A 12,899-nucleotide genomic window follows, 5' to 3' on the forward strand; every position below is an offset into this window, starting at 1 on the left:
AATCATATATGGTTAGTATATGCAGAGATGTTGTAATATTGACTGAAATCATGTATTATTATTATATGTAGTTTATATGTAATAGTATATAAATTTATAAAAATATAAAAAAAAATGATACAAAATATAAATAAATCCTATATGAATTTAATATGACTAGCATATGATTCAGTATAAGAACTTTATATGATTTGTATATGAATATCATGTATTTTCTACTAATACCATATACCATTGCATACAGTTTACATGTAAAACTCATATAAGATTTTTGCAGTATTCATACATGACCCAAAAGTTTTCTGTGTGTTTTTTAGTATGAAATGGGCCATAAACGGTCTGATTTTGTGTATGACATATATGGGACTTACATTAAACATATAAGATAATTCTGACTGATTTAAGTAAGGAACATATATGGTCACTATATATGAACCATATAGGTTTTTTTCATATGGGATCTTAAATAACCGTATATCTGACAGTCACTTGTATCTGCAATATTCTGAACTTTCTTCCATTGACTTTTGTACATATCATTAATGCTTAATTCTCCAGGTGGTGCTGAGATTGTGCAAGCCTTTTACGTTAACAACATCCCTGGAGACAGAGTCTCTGTGGAATCTCTTGTGCTTCTTACTGAGACCTGAATTGCTTGACAGGCCCACGCAGACACAGGCCTTGTTTACACCTGGTATTAAGGGTCCATTGGATGCAAGTAGATGAGGGAGACACATTCCCGTTCACACCTGGTGTTTTAATCCATCTCTTTTGAACACTTTCAACCACTTCTGTCCTGATTCCTTCAAGGGGAGGGTCTATGGGCAGGTAGACGAATGCTTTTTCATGTATTTCGATCTAAAGGATGCAATAAGCTCACGCAATTTACGACAAAAAGCATACGGAGACCATCAGATTTAGTTTCTAAACCAGCCTGAGATTATCAATAGGGGTGGGGAATTCACTTATGAATTGCGATTCAAATTTCAAATAGGCACTGTCCTAATAAATAAACCACAGATTTTAGCTTTAAACAGCTACATTATTGCCTGAAGAAGTCTTAAAACTACATTTTGTGACACAATAAAAGGAGTATTTTTAAATTACACCCATCACTTCACCACATGACAGCTGCAAGCAAGCTCCTGATTGGTTAACGTGGCACAAATATCCGGCAAATTTCAGATTTTTCAACTTGCGCAATTTGCGCCACAAAACGTCTATTTGCGCCTTTGCATTGACTTAACATGTAAATCACTCGTACTTGTCGCTTCATTTACGTCTGGTGTGAACGCACCATCAAATGTATAAAGTTCCAGCCGATCACTTTCCGTGAAAGGTACACTCATCAAATGTAGCGTAAGCATCTTGAACTGCAAGAAGGCACTTTCAACACAGCCTGGTCTCATCGTTAATACGTAGGTATTAATACGTTACTTTCAAAGAGACTAAACGTATGTCTTAGTACGTTTGGAGAAGTGCTACAATGTAAAATAAAGACGTATTTGCAACATTTAAACGTAGTGTGGCAAGGGGGGCGTGGTTCAGCGAGGTCTGCAGCGGGAGAGAGAGCCGCGGGAGCGGTAAGTGAGTGGGTTGGACGCAGATTAATAACACCTGTATCTTGTGTGGGTGCGCGTCAACAGTCCCTCTCTATCTTCCTGGTCTCTGGTTCCGCTGGCGTTTTATCCCCTCTCCGCGCTCATTACTGGAACAAGATACAGGTGTTATTAATCTGCGTCCAACCCACTCACTTACAGCTAGTCCCGCGGCTCTCTCTCCTGCTGCAGACCTCGCTGAACCACGCCCCCCTTGCCACACGTAGTATTATTACATTTTTACAGCTAAAAAACGTAAAATATTTACGAATCCATCATGAAATCTTTTTTGTTAAGAATAAAAAACTTTATACTGGTAAAAACATTTTTTTTTGTTATATCATAAAGATATCTATATAACTTCCCTTTGACCATTTTATTGATTAATGTATGATCCCTTAACACTACCCCAAACCTAAACCTACCAATTTAATACAGAATATAAAGAAAATAAAAGGTAAAACGTTGGAAAATGACGATTTTGATAACAATATAGCATTAAAAAAAATATTTAGAACGGCTAATCCTACACTTACCCTTAAACCTACCCATTAGCATTTATTAAAACAACGTACTGTTATAAATCAAAGCATAACAGACAGACCAGTGTACTCACAATAATTTATTTATTGCAAAAATGTCAAAAGCGGTACCAAAAGTAGTTCAAATGAAGATGTGTTGCAGTCGCAGTCCTCTCTATTATGATGAAGTCTGGTGGTTGGAGGAGGGACACAATTCATTTCAAATGAACTTGAAATGCATTTCATTCAGTATGGTCTTGAAATTGAAATAAGTGGGGGATTTGATGATGCTGAAAAAGTGCAGCATGTGTAAGGTCATTCTTTATATCTTCTGAAGCAACATCACCGGTTGTCAAAGACACCAACCCATTCATATTTTCCAGTTGGAAGACGTGGTCTCTCTGTATTTGGTCTACAAGTCGAATGACATCATCATTATCCCTTCTGAGTCTTGATGGAAGGCAGTCTTGGTGGTTGTCTTCATCATCTTCTCCATCATGTGTCAGTCCAAACAGGGATCTAGTGTCCTGTGATAAAGATGCACGTTCATTGTAGGTGATGGACAAAGGGTTTCTAGCTGTCTCATTTCGAGTGATGCCTACCAATCCTCCAGCAACCTTTCCGGTTTTGTTGATGTGCTCAAGGCAAAGATCAAATGGCACCTCGTTGAAGCCAGGGGTGGTAAAGTACTCAGAAGTTATACTCGAGTAAAAGTATATATACCTAAATAAAAAAATGACTCCAGTAAAAGTAGAAAGTCCTCCATTCAAACATCACTTGAGTAAAAGTACAAAAGTATCCGATTTAAAACGTACTCAAGTACCGAAAGTAAAAAGATAAATTCTTTTGGGAGTGATATGTAATGCTTTAATTGAACAAATGATAAGATTAGATACTGCAATTAAGAATTTTGTTAGATTTGCAATTCATAAGAGACAAGGAAGCAGATAACGCAGTATAGGGGTTAAACTTGAAATAGACATTACATTAGCTGCATCAAACAGATGATGAGCAAGATACTATTAACTTATTCAAAATGAATTCAAAAGCCATAACCACAATGACATATTACTAAACAATTAGTTAATAGTCATGTGCATCAACAAGTAAAGTCATAACATAGTAATACCTTTGCAAATTGTTATATATGATTAATGATTAATTAAACAGACAACTGTGAGTCAGAATGAATGGCTTTGAATACATTAATTTACATTACTAGTTAATGTAATATATTATTATGGAATTTCATGATGTCATATTTAATTAATAGCAATTCATATATTACTTAATCCATTAACTATGTTGAATGTTCATTAGTTGCCGATGCAGTAATCATTAATAAATGGTTTAGTTCTTCATGAGTCTTACATTAACTCATGATTATCTGTGTTTTAGTTAGGCATGAATTAATACATATTAGTACACCCATATTTTAAAGTGTTACCGATGTTTTCATAGTAAATAGTGTGCCGGGAAATAAAGTTTGGGAAACACTGAACTACCTGGAGAACACTGACCTGACCTGACTTGTCAGCTTTTCCAAGTCTATACCCGACTGGATAATCCATGACCGACCAGACCGGTTTGGAAAGCAAGCAATATTTGGAGTGGGCATGGGGAAATGTATAGGAGTAAAAAGTAAACTTTGCCTTTAATACTGTAGTGGAGTAAGAGTAAAAGTAGATGCAAATAAAATATACTCAAGTAAAGTACAGATCCCCGAAAAAGTATTTTTACTTCATTACTTACCACCCCTGGTTGAAGCTGTGTTTGGGCTCTTTGGCTACAAAATCACCATCTAGGAATCCCTGGTAGACCCGTGGTGCCATCTGTGCCAGATATACAGCACCCCATTTTGTGTGATCATATGCAGCAAAACAGGGCATCATGCTCTTGAAGGTTGACATGTAAAGCTTCCAGTCACCACATCTCAGTGCCCGTGTGAATGCCAAAAGAATAGACACAAGATACATGTATTGTAGCCAGAAGGTAAATGTTGGTTTGTTTTCATTAGCCTTCCAGCAGATCCATTAGCCTAGGGATCTGCTGTTTCATGCCAAATGAAGCAGCACTGACACAACAGTCCCCTTTGTGGTGTGATACTCTTGTGGTATTTTTTATTATTATTATTATTATTATTATTATTATTATTATTATTATTATTATTATCATGCTTGCACATAAATTGGATTATATTGCATATTTTCCCAAAATTACAGTAGGTAACATAGAAAATGGAAGCACTTTGGGGGGGAAAATCCGCTTTTACCACTTTTAAGATTAAAAAGTGTTAAAATGGACACACAAAAAAATCTAAACTGACAACCTGGCTAAAATACATGTTGGGGGTTAAATATTAATACTGGATAGGTTGTATGCTTGTACCAAAAAAGTGTCCGACAAAGTTTTAATATCAGTTTTTGTCAGGGTACACTGAAAGAGGACTCAAATGCAGGAATGAGTGATCAGGAGGTTTCTTAAATAAAATAAAACAAGACAAACAAAACAACCCCGAGGGGGAAAAACAAGACTTGACTTCTCTTGGCTTGACTTGACGAGCAGGACAACATGAGGAACGTTTGACGACGATCCAGCACAGGACTGCAAACACAAGGAGATTAAATGGGGAGCAAACAAACGAGGGTAATGAGAGAAGACAAGTGGGGCAAATGAACCAATAATCAGGAAACAAGGTGGGTGGGGTTAGACAGACATGAGAGCACATGGGACAAAGAAACACATGAACATGTACTCACACCAAACGTGACATGAACATGCAGCTAACGAAAGCTCATAAACTGCATATTCACACGAAACATGACAACAAGAAAGCATGCAGCAAGTAAAACACCAGCTGCATGCTACACAACACAAAACACACGGACAGGAGAGCGCACACTCACATGACAAGACAGTGCACAAGAACAAGCGAATGCTCATTCTGTGCTTTCACAACAGAAGACAAAACACAAGGAGCATGAATGTCCGAATCCCAACACAAAACTGAAACCCAACTAGACAGAAGTGCCGGGACCCGAACACCACGACCCACACAGAAAACTACAGAGACAGAAGAGCACGCAGCTCGGGCATGTTCAAAGCTGCGTGCTCACACAAGACAAGACAAAATACAGGAGTGTCAGGACTCTGTCACAAAACCAAGAGAAAGCTAGACCGAAGTGACAGAACCCTGACAAGTTTTGGCCTCCTGACTATTTCATAGTTATTACTACTAACTAGTTACTAACCCCTAACCCCAAAGAAGTGAGAGAGCAGTTTTTTTTAGGATGGAATTAATAACTACAGTGATATGTCAATTAAATAAATTATTTTGTTTTACACCATTGTACATTAATGAAGTCAAATAGCACCATAGATCACTATCTACACTTCTATATTTCCGCTTAGACATTAAAGTATTAAAACGCAACATTGCACTGTCTCTTCCTACAAGCTTTAAACTTGGCTTGACTCATTCCCATAGATAGGGGTACTGATTGATAGAGGTTTTGGGATACTATGTTATGTTTCCAAGCTGATATTCACTTTAAAAACTGGTTCTCTTTAGGCGAAGATTGTTTTTTTCATGTTCTAGTTCTGTTTTCTCTTATACTGTACAATAAATGTTAATCTTTTCACTTCAGCAGACATACCATGAGTTTATTTATTTTTATTCAACAGTGGTTTACTGAAAAAAAATGTCTAAATTAATTCAGTTATAACTAAACGTTTCTTAAAGATAATGCTGTAAATATATGGAGTCCTTACTAAGGCTACACATTGTAATATTAAAGGTTAACAACGGAGCCCAAATATGCCTCAATTCAGTTATTTTCTAGATATAATAATCAACACTCATAAGCTTCACATAAGGCAGTTTTTGCATTAACTTCTAAATCTAATTAATTATTTTTTTCTTCTCCAATTTGTTACTGAAATATAATAATTTATACATGGCTGTCAAATCATGACAGACTTATTTAAACATACATTAAATAAACAAGACATCAATAACAGGTTAAGTAGAATATAATGAATATATAGGCTAATATATAGTGCATATTTTTATCGAAAGAGTCTGTTTTTCTAGTGAACTAACACAGATGTGCACACTAAATGACTTGCCTGAGGTAAATGTGTGGGACATTGCAAGCTGTTTTGTCTTTCCACGGTTGAAACACCGATTGAGCGATTACACGACATACAATACATTTCAGTAAGTTGTAATGTATCCTCAACATAGTCTATCTTAAGATATATTATTTAATGTTTATTTAACGCGCGCCGCCGCCGTTTGAACTGACGCGCCTGATCATGTCACATTAAAGAGCGTCAAAACTGCATCGTTTGAATTTCATGATAATGTAACAACCGGATATAATGGAGGCAGAGAACACTACACCAGGATGACAGTTTACAATCATTTACTTTATTAGTAGTTAAAACACAACACTTTATAAAACACGTTACCCCCCCTTGTTATGGGTGCATTCGTAAGGGACGGGATCACGTCAGCAGGGAAGACACTAGGGGGTTCCCCTTGTTGATTGCATCACAGTAGGCTTAAATTATTCTCTCCGGTTCAGCATCCTCCACAGTCCGGGTGCGGGTCAGATCACTTAACAGTTCATTCTGTGTCTTTAAAGAGCTCTCCTATCCAGCGCTTGAACCCCTAACTCTCTAACACATTTGCCCCCCACTAACTGACTATCTTCACCGCCGGAGACACTATTTGTCCCGAGCGGCCGTCTGGCGTTCCCCACAAATGAGAGCTCCTCACACACGCAATTCACACCGTCTGTCTCCAGAGCGTCCCTCACACATTCCATAAATAATCAGGGTTCACCAGCATCACCTGTGCACATTAATTTAATTACGAGTAGCTTATACGTTAACCATAGCCACTCCCACAACCTACTACACTATCCCCCTCCCAGACAAAAGAGACTCGTCCTCGAGTCAAACAGATAACTAATAATAAATTAACCGAGCTGGTAACTTCCTGGCCCGTACCAACCGTCCCTCAATCAGTCCATTTTGTGCCTCACGGGCTATAGACTCCGTAGCACCATCCCCAGCGAGATCAGCAGCCATATCCAGCCTAGGGACAGATAGAAAAATAGGGGCAGAAGGCGGCACACCATCCCGCAAAGTATTACCCAGCCACGCAGGATCGAAAGATGGCACAGAATCAGGAGTCAGCGCAGAGTCAGGGGTGAACGCAGGATCCAACAACAGGGTAGAATCAGGAGGCAATGCAGCATCAGGAGTCAGCGCAGAACCCGACGACAGGGTAGAATCAGAAGGCGGTGCAGAATCAGGAGTCAGCGCAGAGTCAGGGCTGAACGCAGGATCCAACAACAGGGTCGAATCAGTCTGCTTTTCAGGTATCCCTACGAAGGAATTAGAGACATATGGCTTAAGACGATTAAAGTGCACAACTCGTTCAGATCCTTTCTCTCGCGGGGCTATTCGATACAAAACATCCGTGACTCGCTCCATAACAACAAACGGCCCCACAAAATGCCTTTGTAATTTCGGACATAGCCCCCGCTTACGGGCCATATTGTTTACCCACACCAATTCTCCTTTGTATAAAATTGATGAGAAACCTTTAAATCAAAACATTGTTTCTGCCGTCCTGATGCTTTAAATTGGTGTATCCTCACAGCTTCTGCTACAGTAGACAGACTTTCAGCTACTTTCACCACATAATCATTTACGGAATCGAAGCGTTCCATCTCTCCCACTCCCAGGACAACGTCAACAGGCAGAACTATTTCTCGTCCAAAAAGAACCCTATACGGTGAAAACTTTGTAGTAGCATGCGTACTGCTCCTATAGGCCATCATAACATAAGGCAGGAGTATGTCCCAATTCATTTGGTTACTATCTATGAACAGCAACAGCATAGAAAGCAAGGTCCGACTAAAACGTTCAATCATGCCATTCGATTGCGGGTGGTAGGCCTACGCTGTCGTTCTCGTTTTATGCATCTGCAATAGGCGACATAATTCCGTAATTAATGTTTCTCAAAATTACGACCTTGATCGGAATGAATACTGCGTGGGACCCCAAATCTACACACCCACTCCTGCACAAAAACCTTAGCTATAGATACTGCCTCTTGATTTGGGAGTGCAAACGCTTCTGTCCATTTCGAAAAGTAATCCCCAATAACCAGGATATAATTATTCTTCCCCTCAGACATAGGCAAAGGCCCCAAAATATCTACCTCTACCCGTTCAAAAGGTCGCTCCCGTTTCCCTGCACATAAGGGCAGTCTCTCCTAATATGCAGATTACAACCACATTCTCAACAACCACCCCCTAAGGGTTGCACCTGCCTATTCCCAGCGCTACTAATAATTGATTGCTCAACATTACTTACAGGTGGCACGGCTTTTAATGATGGAACCGCCTCTAGGAGCTGTTGCACAGATTGTTGTAGCGTCTGTACTTCATTACGAAGCGCATCCACCACCCCCGTTAGCGCATCTACCTTACTTTCTGCCACAGACATTTGCAGGACTCGTATTCTAGCATCAGAAGGGACCGTGCACTGTTCTAACCCCTGAATAAGTTCAAATTCTACTGCAATATTAATGGCTTCCTCTAAAGTGATAGGTTTAACACTACGTAATCGCATACGAGTTTCCCCATTTCCCACATGTGTAATAAAATGATCTCTAGCCAATAGGTCTTGCGTATCTGAACCCACTGAAGGATATCCTTTAGTAGCCAACCTCCGAAGCGCATTACCAAATTCACGCAAAGTTTCATTCGGCATACGCTTACATGACGAAAAACTAACCCGATTCCATTCCGCGGTCTCGCATGGTTCAAAACATTTACCTAAAGCATCTTTCAATAAAACATAACTGCGCTTGGCCTCTAATGGAAGGCCACTATAAATATCTTGAGCGCGTCCTGATAATAAAAGTGCCATAAACTTTAATTTCATCCCATCATTCCAATTGTTCACCACAGCTGCCATTTCAAACTGCTCCTTCCAACCATAGCCATAGCCATAACCATAGCCACTCCCACAACCTACTACAATAACATGGACTGAATACTTGATATGTTCGTGAGGGATCTCTGATTGAAGTGTGTTCCGCGCTTAAAACAAGCCGACTGTTCAACCATCATAGTTCGGTACGAATACGTGTACCACTTACACCCCTAATTGAATCGCAATTCATAAGTGAAATGTTTTTCCCCTACCACTATGGATAGTCTCTGAGGGAGGAGTCATGAGAGTTTGCATAGCATGTGTGATGCTGTGGAGCACTATAGCCTCCGCTGTCTCTTATGCTCACTTTTGGTCAATCTTAGGTTACTCTAAGGGAGTTCTACACTCATAAAAATAAAGGTGCTTTAGCGGGGGTGTATGTTGTCATAAAGAAGCTTTAATAACCAAAGAAACCTTTCCATTGCACAAAAGGTTCTTTGTAGTGCAGAAAGGTTATTTAGACTATAAAATAGTTAGAACCTTTCACAAAACAGTTCTCCAGGGAACCAAAAATGAAAACCCTTTTTGGTTCTTCCTGGAACCTTTATTTTTAAGGGTGTAGGAGTTTTTGGAGTGAACTGTGGAGATGTAGTGCTGTGATGCATGAGATGTAGATCGCACTGAGAGTCTGGGAATGATTCTCCACATACTCGATGGTTCCTTACGCTGAATCTTCTGAGAAGTCCTGTGCAGACCCTCTGATTCGACTGTGTCGGCCTAGGCTGCCACTGCTGCCCTGTTTTTTTTCCCCCCGTAGCACATGGAAATTAGCTTCTAATTCTGTTTTGCATCTTGCTGCCTCTGCTTCCACTCGCCTTTCATCATTTTTGCCTCTTTTTCAGCATAAGACACCTCTGCCAGCTTTTGCTCTAGCACGAATAGTTGCTGAACTGGCAGATAATCTACTCGAGTCATGAAGAATATTTGGAGCCGGACACCTGAGAACGCGTCTGAAGTTTGCTGGGCCGTTTCCGCATCCTTATCTGGATCCATCTTGCTTCCATGCAAAAAGCAATCTTTTTTATCACAGGATTGTGCAGTGTATTATGGTAAATACAACTCTTGTTAATCTTTTCCATTGCTTCACTGCCTGCATGTCTTTGGACTGTGGGGGGAAAGCTAGAGTACCCAGAGAAAACCCACGCTAACATAGGGAGAACATTCAAACTCCACACAAAAGCCTCCCGTCTCAACTCGAACTGGAGCCTTCATGCCACCCCAAAATAAAAAGCCCCTGAGGGTTAAAAAAAAAAAAATCCTCAAACCATAACCCAAAAGAAGTTTATAAAAAGAAGTTTATTTAAGAACGCATACACATTTGTTAAGTTAACCATTTAGTCAAATAAATGACTCTTTCTGTAAAACCTTAAACAATTTCAGGCACTGTTTGCAAATCTCATGCATGCACTCTTTTTGCAAAACTCTAAACACATTGTCACTCACTAAAACACATAATCACACTTTGATGCACTTACAGTACATTTCAAAAAGCTAAACACAGGCAGGCAAAAGTTAACACAACTACAACAGTTGTCATCGTTCATACTTATTTATAATGATGTGATGTACCAACTGTACATTAAACAAGTAAGTTCAGAGTCCCAAAAATGACTCAAAATGTTGCACTGGATGTTGACACCAACCATGGATGGAAAAAAAATATAAGAGGGAGAGGAGGAAGAGTACATGTATCTCAAGCTGGACCACTTTTGAAGAAGAAAGAAGAAATATATATGTAGTGGTAAGTCTGATGTGAGAAAAGGTAAGGGGTCCCTAAATTTGTCACTTCTTTCACTATTTTTTGAGCATTTTTACTGAAATGTGTCCTATGGCAGGGGTTTTCAAACTTTATGATGCTAAGGATCCTCAAATATGATCAACCTTTTATGAGGGACCCCCTTATAAATCCATCATGTTCACATTCTGCTTTAAGAATACTGCCTTAAAACCCCAGTGAGCAAGATAAAGAGGACTATAGTGAAAACAACTCACTAAAAAGATACAATGCAAACATACAATTCTGGAAAGTATCTATATGGCAAGAATGGAGAGAGACAGAATGTTCGGTAGACTTTAACCAATTTTGCTCTTTTTATTCTCTGAAATTTTCTGGGGACCCCTTAGAACCTTCTGGAGGAGAGTTTGAAAACCCTTGTCCTATGGTGTGACATAGAAAGAATTAAGATAGGGGTGTCACACCAAAGGACAACAGAAAGTAACTCTTTCATAGTGGTTCCAAAAAAAACAAAAGGCAACAACTGGGAAGGGCGCTAGGCAAAATGACAGGCAAGTGGAGGACGACTGTTAGATCCAGCCCCAGGTGACAAATAACTAAGGAATTGGAGAGGAAGTGTTCAAAGACACTTAACCATAGCTGCCAGGCAGAGGGAAGAACACAACACAACAGGGCTTAACAAGACCAAACTCAAGATCACAACAAGGACAATGCAGCAAGAGACAGCAAGATAACGCAGAGAACTGATAAAAGATTATGAAAAATAAAAATAAAAATAAAAGCAACTAGATATCCAAAAAAAAAGGCAAGGACACAAGGCTGCTAAAGGAAATAACGTTAATACAAAAAAAAAAAACAAAGTAAAAGTGTTCAATAAGCAAAATAGAATTGAGGAGCAAATCTTTGATGAGGATACACAAGAAACTGTAGCAAAGACTAATGCCGAGTTCACACTGCAAAATTTTCAAAGTAGTCAGATCACAGTTCTTTTCACACTGCACAACTCTCTGGAGTCGCATTCAGTTGCTGCTGTGTTCCCACTGAATTGCGGGTTTCATATTGCTTGACTTTACACGAGGAACATGAGGAAGAATTGTGTCATCTGCAAACTACGTTTCACAACCAAACACATGCAAGATGTGACAAGGAAACAACACGAGATTATGTGCTGCTGTTGCGGCTAGTCAAGCAAATGTGTGTGCTTTGCTTCTGTTTGATATAATTGTATATCAATTATAATACTGGTGTTTTGGTCTATAACTCTACCCTGAAACTCCCGCTGCCCTGTATCTTGCTATGCCATCGGCTGTAGGTCATCGCCGATGTAATTTCCAGTCAGAACACATTTCACATAGCAGCATTTTGAATCGCCGACAGGTACAGATATTTAGCGTGCCAATTTAGAGCACAGATTTGCCTATGATTTCGGGCATTTGTCTGAGATTTCAGTAAACCTGTTGGCCAGTCAAAATCGGAGGTAAAATCATGCTGTGTGAACTCGGTATAAGACACAACTAGCAAGTAGTTTAACAAATTGACTACATGTGGCACAAAACAAACGTGTAATGCTGAGTTCACATTCAGTCTTAGAAAAAAAGGTACAGTGCTGTCACTGGGGCGGTACCCTAAGGTACAAAAGTGAAAAGGTACATCTTTGTACCTTATTCACCCCTAAATGGTATAAGTACAAGGTGTATATCAGTACTTTAAGAGTGTGAATTCGTACCTTAAAGGTACATAGTAGTACCTTTTCGGTTTTGTACCTTAGGGTACCGCCCCAGTGACAGCAACGTACCTTTTTTTCTGACAGTGTTGCCTAATTTTGTGGAAGTTGGGAGTTAGGGGAGAAGTCATAGACCAGAATATCAGTATTTTAATAGATGTATTTACAATATTTATATCAAACAGAAACAAAGCACAAACATTTGCTCGACCAGCTGTAACAGCAGCACATTGCAAAATTCTTGCGTCGTTTTTCTGGTCCATAAACTACGTTTCACAAACGGATTTGTGGGCAATTCTTCCTAT

This window comes from Pseudorasbora parva, chromosome 14 (genome assembly GCF_024679245.1).
Source record: "Pseudorasbora parva isolate DD20220531a chromosome 14, ASM2467924v1, whole genome shotgun sequence".
Taxonomy (NCBI): Eukaryota; Metazoa; Chordata; class Actinopteri; order Cypriniformes; family Gobionidae; genus Pseudorasbora; species Pseudorasbora parva.